General features: G+C 46.6%; 1 non-coding gene across 1 annotated transcript; it reads right to left on the bottom strand.

The window, feature by feature from the left end:
- Positions 1-4,592: 4,592 nt before the first annotated feature.
- On the bottom strand, positions 4,593-4,664 carry trnaw-cca (transfer RNA tryptophan (anticodon CCA)). Its single transcript has one exon. It is a non-coding gene; the product is annotated as a tRNA-Trp (tRNA).
- Between the last annotated feature and the right edge of the window lie 946 nt (positions 4,665-5,610).

Below are 5,610 nucleotides of genomic sequence, written 5' to 3'. Positions count from 1 at the left end.
GCTCTTTTCAGGGCGTTGGAAAGTTGTCCGTTCTTCTCAAATGAGCTGCCCAGTGATTTATTGATCTTCGTAATTCCTGGGTGCTGCAGTGTGTCGTGGCTCGTTGAAATATTGACCTGATTCAGTTTTGTTTTTATGTGTAGGGATGATTACTTCTGTAGTTAAGTTCTTGGTTCGCGTGCGTTGTTTTCCTGTAAACGCTGTTTTGAATTTACCATTGACTGTTCGCTCTACTGTGACATCTCGAAATGGCACTTTGTTGTTGTTCTCCTCTTTTGTGAATTTTATTCCAGTAAGGAGATTGTTGATGGTGTTGTAGGTTTCCTCTGTTTCATTTTTTGATGACATAAGTGTTTCATGGGTCTTTCGTTGATTTGTTTGTCGGGCTTGTGATTGAATATAAAGTGGGTGGTAAGGCGCAGTTCCACGAGGTTGACAGTGCTATCTTTGCTGATGAAGTTGGTGCTGTGTTTTTGTCTTTAGTTCTTCCAGGAGTATCTTCAGTTTTCTTTGGTCACGTTGATGTTAGTGGATGTGAACAGGGCTGTTATGTCAAAGGACAACATTATTCCATCCTCTTCTATCTTCGTGTCTTTGGTGTTCAGGAATTCTTGGATGGAGTAAATGGAGTGGCATGAATCTTCGACTTGGTGTTTTAGTCCTCAGTGGAGGCCTTTGACTAGTCTGTATATTGGTGCTCCAAGTAGTGAGACTATGGCCTGAGTGGGGCTCCGAGTTTGAAAAACAGGAGAACAACACTAAACTGCCATTCTTAGATGTCACAGTAGAGCGAACAGTCATTGGTTAACTTCAAACTAGCATCTACAGAAAAACAACACACACAAACCAAATACTTAACCACAGAAGCAATCATCCCAACACCCACAAACGAAGCTGCATCAGGACATTATTTCAACGAGCCACTACACACTGCAGCACAGAGAAACTACGAAGAGCACAAGAGAAATACGTATATAGTGTATTTAAGGAGAACGCGTCCCCAATAAACCCATTCCGCCGATTTCTCAGTGATGCTTCCAAGCTCACTCTCAAAAATTCGGTTTTTCCTCCATTCTTTCCTGTTTGGTTTTTGTGGGTTTTGAAAGCTTTCCCAATCCTCTGACTGAGTATTGGAGTTGGGAAGTTATGTTGTGGCTGTACAGGACATTGGTGAGACCACTTTTAGAATATTGTGTGCAATTCTGGTCTCCCTCCTATCAGAAAGATATTGTGAAATTTGAAAGGGTTCTGAAGCAGCAATGGGCCCACAGAGGGGAAGAGGCCATTCTGCTGCCCTCAGTGTGGGAAGGCCTTCAGTGATTCCTCTGCCCTGCTGACGCACCAGTTGGTCCACACAGGGGAAGGCTGTTCTCCGGCCCCAAGTGTGAGATGGCCTTCAGCAGGTGTTCCCACCTGCTGAGTCGCCAGTGGGTCTACACTGAGAGGCCGTTCTTGTGCCCCGAGTGCAGGAGGGGAATTGCTCTTTCCTCCGACCTACTGGCCCATTGGTGTGTCCAAATGGTGGAGAGGTCGTTCAGTTGCCCTATGTTCAGGAAGGCCTTTAGCAATTCCTCTGCCCTGCTGAGGCACCAGTCTATCCACACCGGGGAGAAGCCGTTCTCCTGCCCCGAATGTGGGAAGGTCATTACCTGCTCCTCCACAGTGCTGAATCACCAGCTGGACCACACGGGGGTGTTGGGGGGTGGGGGGAGACAGTGGCGGAGGTGGGGGGGGAGGCCATTCTGCTGCCCTAATTGCGGGATGGCCTTCAGCAATTCCTCCGCCCTACTGAAGATCCAATGTGTCCACAACAGCTGGACCGAGTGTGGGAAGAGGTTCATGTTTTCCTACAACTTGCAGAAGCACCAGCGGAGGCACCAGCGCTCCCAGCAATCACATCCTACCATTGATGCTGCCTTCGGTTTCCTCCCAGGACTGAACCTCCTGCCATTTCTGACAGTGGATGCAGTGGGAGAGTAGGTGGGCTGTTTTAGTCTTCTGCTGGACTACAATTGCCTTCCCGACACCCCACAATCACAACTCCATGGGGGCTCAGGGTTAGCACTGCTGCCTCATGGCGCCAGGAACCCAGGAATAATTCCACCCTTGGGAGTCAGAAGAAGTCAGAAGTCAGAACACCAAGGGGACCAAAACTGATCACAATATTCCAGGTGCAGCCTCATCAACGTCCTGTATAACTACAACATAACTTGCCAACATCTACACTCAATTCCCTAACTGATGAAGGCCAGTGTGCTGAAACCTTTCTTCACTGCCTTGTGTACCGATGTAATCAGAGATATCGGACCTACTTTAAACTGATCCACGATCCAGCTGCTGGGAGCACAGAAGTAGAGAATTGCTGCGTGAGTGTGTTGGGTAGATAACCCAGAGGTCGATGGGTAAAAACCATGTGATTCTATTGCTCAATGTCTCTGTAAGCTGCTTTCATATACAAAGGTTCTCTGTTCTGTATCTTGCCTTTGCATCTGCTTCCCAAAGCTTCTTCAGTGGAGGCGTGGCCGCTGGAGCCCAGGAGTTCAACAACCCCCCGGCGCTGGAGGAAGGTCCAAGCTTCAAGAAGCGAGGGGGCGGGGGGGGGGGGGGGGTGGTAAGGCTGGAAGCTGGATTTAGTCAATGCTTGTATTTTAACTCATTTAAATGGTACCTACTGTATGGGGCTATGGTTTACATTAAAACCGAAGGATCATATCAGAGTGCTTATATTTAGCAGTGGTAGTTGGTAAAATTCACTTTCTGGGGGAACACTTTCTATGATGCTGCATTTCTTGCCTTCTGCCCTTCCCCCATTTCTTACCTCCCATCTTGATGTTTTTTTTGGTCAAATTTAATTTCAGATTAATCAGACTTGCGATTCACTGTGTGCTATTAATTTGTTTGTTCGAATATTTCAAGTCAAAATGAATGCTGTAATTTAATTTCTGATGTCAGAGTTTGACATTGAATGTGCAGGTGTGAATACCAGTAAGTTGTGAAAATAAATCAAGAACTTGTGGTTTTTAACAAAAAGAGCAGTTCACTGATATTCATGGCATCGTCTCATTTGGGTGTGATGATTCAAATCTGACCAACAAACCGTTTCATGCAGTCATCCAATTGAATAAAAAAATTCTTTAATTTAATTAAAGAAAAAAACTCTGGCAGGCTAAGATTTATGCAATCTATTTGTACGATTATGTCCATTGCTCGCAATATGGTCTCATCCACATTGGGGAAACTGGACGCCAATGAGCGGAACATTTCAGGGAACAACTCTGGGACTCTAAATCTAAATGACACACCGCCCTGTGGTGGAACACTTTAACTCCCCCTCCCATTCCACCAAGGACATGCAAGTCCTGGGCCTCCTCCACTGCCAAATTCTTGCTACCCGACACTTGTAGGAAAACACCTCAGCTTCTGCTTTAGGACCCTCCAACCACATGGTATCGATGCAGATTTCATCAGTTTCCTTATTTCCTCTCCCCCACCTTGTCCCAGATCCAACCTTCCAATTCGACACCAACCTCTTGACCTGTCATACCTGTCCACCTTGCTTCTCACCGATTTGCTCCACCCTCATCTCTGACCTATCACCATCAATCCCTACCTCCATCTACCTATTGCACTCCCAGCTGCCTTCCCTCCAGCCCCACTTCCTTCCCATTTATCTCTCAGCCCCCTTGGGCCACCCTTTATTCCTGATGAAGAGCTTATGCTCTAAACCAAGACTGTGATGAAGCAACATCCTCAACAAATAGGAAATAGCTCCCAAGTCAGATTTCATTCCCTCTTCTGTTTCCCAGTTCTTTCAGAAATAAGGAATGTCTTTTTCTTCCACTAGAAAGTGGTCTTCCACTTTGCGCTGTCTGAAGTGTTATGCCACACCACTACTTGAGCCATCTTTTAAGAATCCTTTCAACCTGTTTTTCTAGCAATTCTGGAGGTGACCAAAAGCAAACATTTCACTTATCCTCAATGCCCCATTTCTCCTCCTATGAGCCATTTTGTCATGTTGTCTATGTTACAAACAGCCGAGTGCACTTGGTTTCTGAATTGAAATTTGGCCATTGAAGTGAACAGGATTAATATTTATCGATGGATAGCTGTGTTTGCACTAACTGTAATTATCCACCAATACGATGTCTTTTGTTCCACCAAAACTGGAAACAATGATCTGTGTTTATATTGCAGTCAGATGCAGAAAATCGTCCCAGCGATCTTCACGTTATTATAGTTTACTGAGGCCATAACAGCATTGCGAGGCAGTTTGATGTGACTAAAACCTGGATGGCAATCTCTAGATTATGATGTAAAAATATCGGTATCATGTTTTTCACACTCCGCAGTCACCTACTGAACCAACCGGCTGTGTTAAAACCCCGTGATGAACAGTCTGTGTTTAACTTCTCACATTGCGGGGAGCTGAGCATTTATCCAAACAATGGGCACACCACCTCCCTGACACAGTGTTCACAAATCAAACTGACAGCAAAGATTCACGTGTTATCGAAAGTTTCCGCAAAGAAGGTTTGACATGACTGAGAAACGGAAAGAACGTACTCCTTTGAAATGTATGAAGTTGATTATAGTGAGCCTGACGTGATTTGAACACGCAACCTTCTGATCTGGAGTCAGACGCGCTACCGTTGCGCCACAAGCTCACACATGGCTGATAACTGCTATTGATGCTTAAGGGAAGTGATCGCACTACAATGATTTTATGTTCAAATCTGTTCTATTTCTCCCCTTCTCTTCCAAGGGTTGGGCTTGTCTTTCGATTTGCAGAAGTTGAGATGCTCTGGATGCTGTGATCCAGGGCAAACACAGGCTGGAGGACCTTCGGCTCAGAAAGATGCAGCTGGAAGCCGGGCTGCAGACACGATGGGGGAAAAGGGGAAAGTTAACTGGACACTCTATTCTGGGAGATGGTCATTTCTCTACAGACAAAGCCTTCTGACTGGGTCAGTGGACAGGGTCAGGACGGCGTCAGCACAGGTCAGACAGATAAAGGGGATCTGAGAGAGGTCTGCACGAGCGAGGAGCTAACTGGCTACGTGGTGGGAGTAAGAACAATGTTGGGGAGGGGGCAGTGGTGGTCAGGGAGAGAATAGTGGCAGGGATTGTCACCATTCTCTGCAGTTGGTAGCAGAAGACCAGATGGCATCAGTGTCTGCCTGGCGCCAGGATTTGGGAACCGGTGTGCTCAGGGCTGGAGAAATAGAAAAGGGAAGTTGCAGCAGGCGTGGTCTAACAATGTCAGGAGGAGAGAACCTCTGCTGAAGGCTCATGACAAATCAGAGCTTCAAATGTCTGGGTGGCATGGTGGCTCTGTGGTTAGCACCACTGCCTCACAGTACCACGGACTTGGGTTCAATTTCACTCTTATGAGGCTCTCTGTGTGGACTTTGGCATGTTCTCACCTTTGTGTCTGCGTGGGTGAACTCTGGGTGCTCCAGTTTCCTCCGAGAGTCTAACCATCTGAAGTTAAGGGTGGATTGGCCATGCTGAAGGGTCCTGGGATCTGCAACCTAGGGTGGGGAAAGTGGGTGGTTGGTAGGTCAGTCTGAATTTTATGGGCCGAATGGCCCGTAGGGATTATATGAATCT

Source organism: Chiloscyllium punctatum, chromosome 36, assembly GCF_047496795.1.
Source record: "Chiloscyllium punctatum isolate Juve2018m chromosome 36, sChiPun1.3, whole genome shotgun sequence".
In the NCBI taxonomy this organism is placed as follows: Eukaryota; Metazoa; Chordata; class Chondrichthyes; order Orectolobiformes; family Hemiscylliidae; genus Chiloscyllium; species Chiloscyllium punctatum.
The sequence above is the reverse complement of the archived record's forward strand: the minus strand, read 5'-3'. Positions and strand labels throughout refer to the sequence as shown.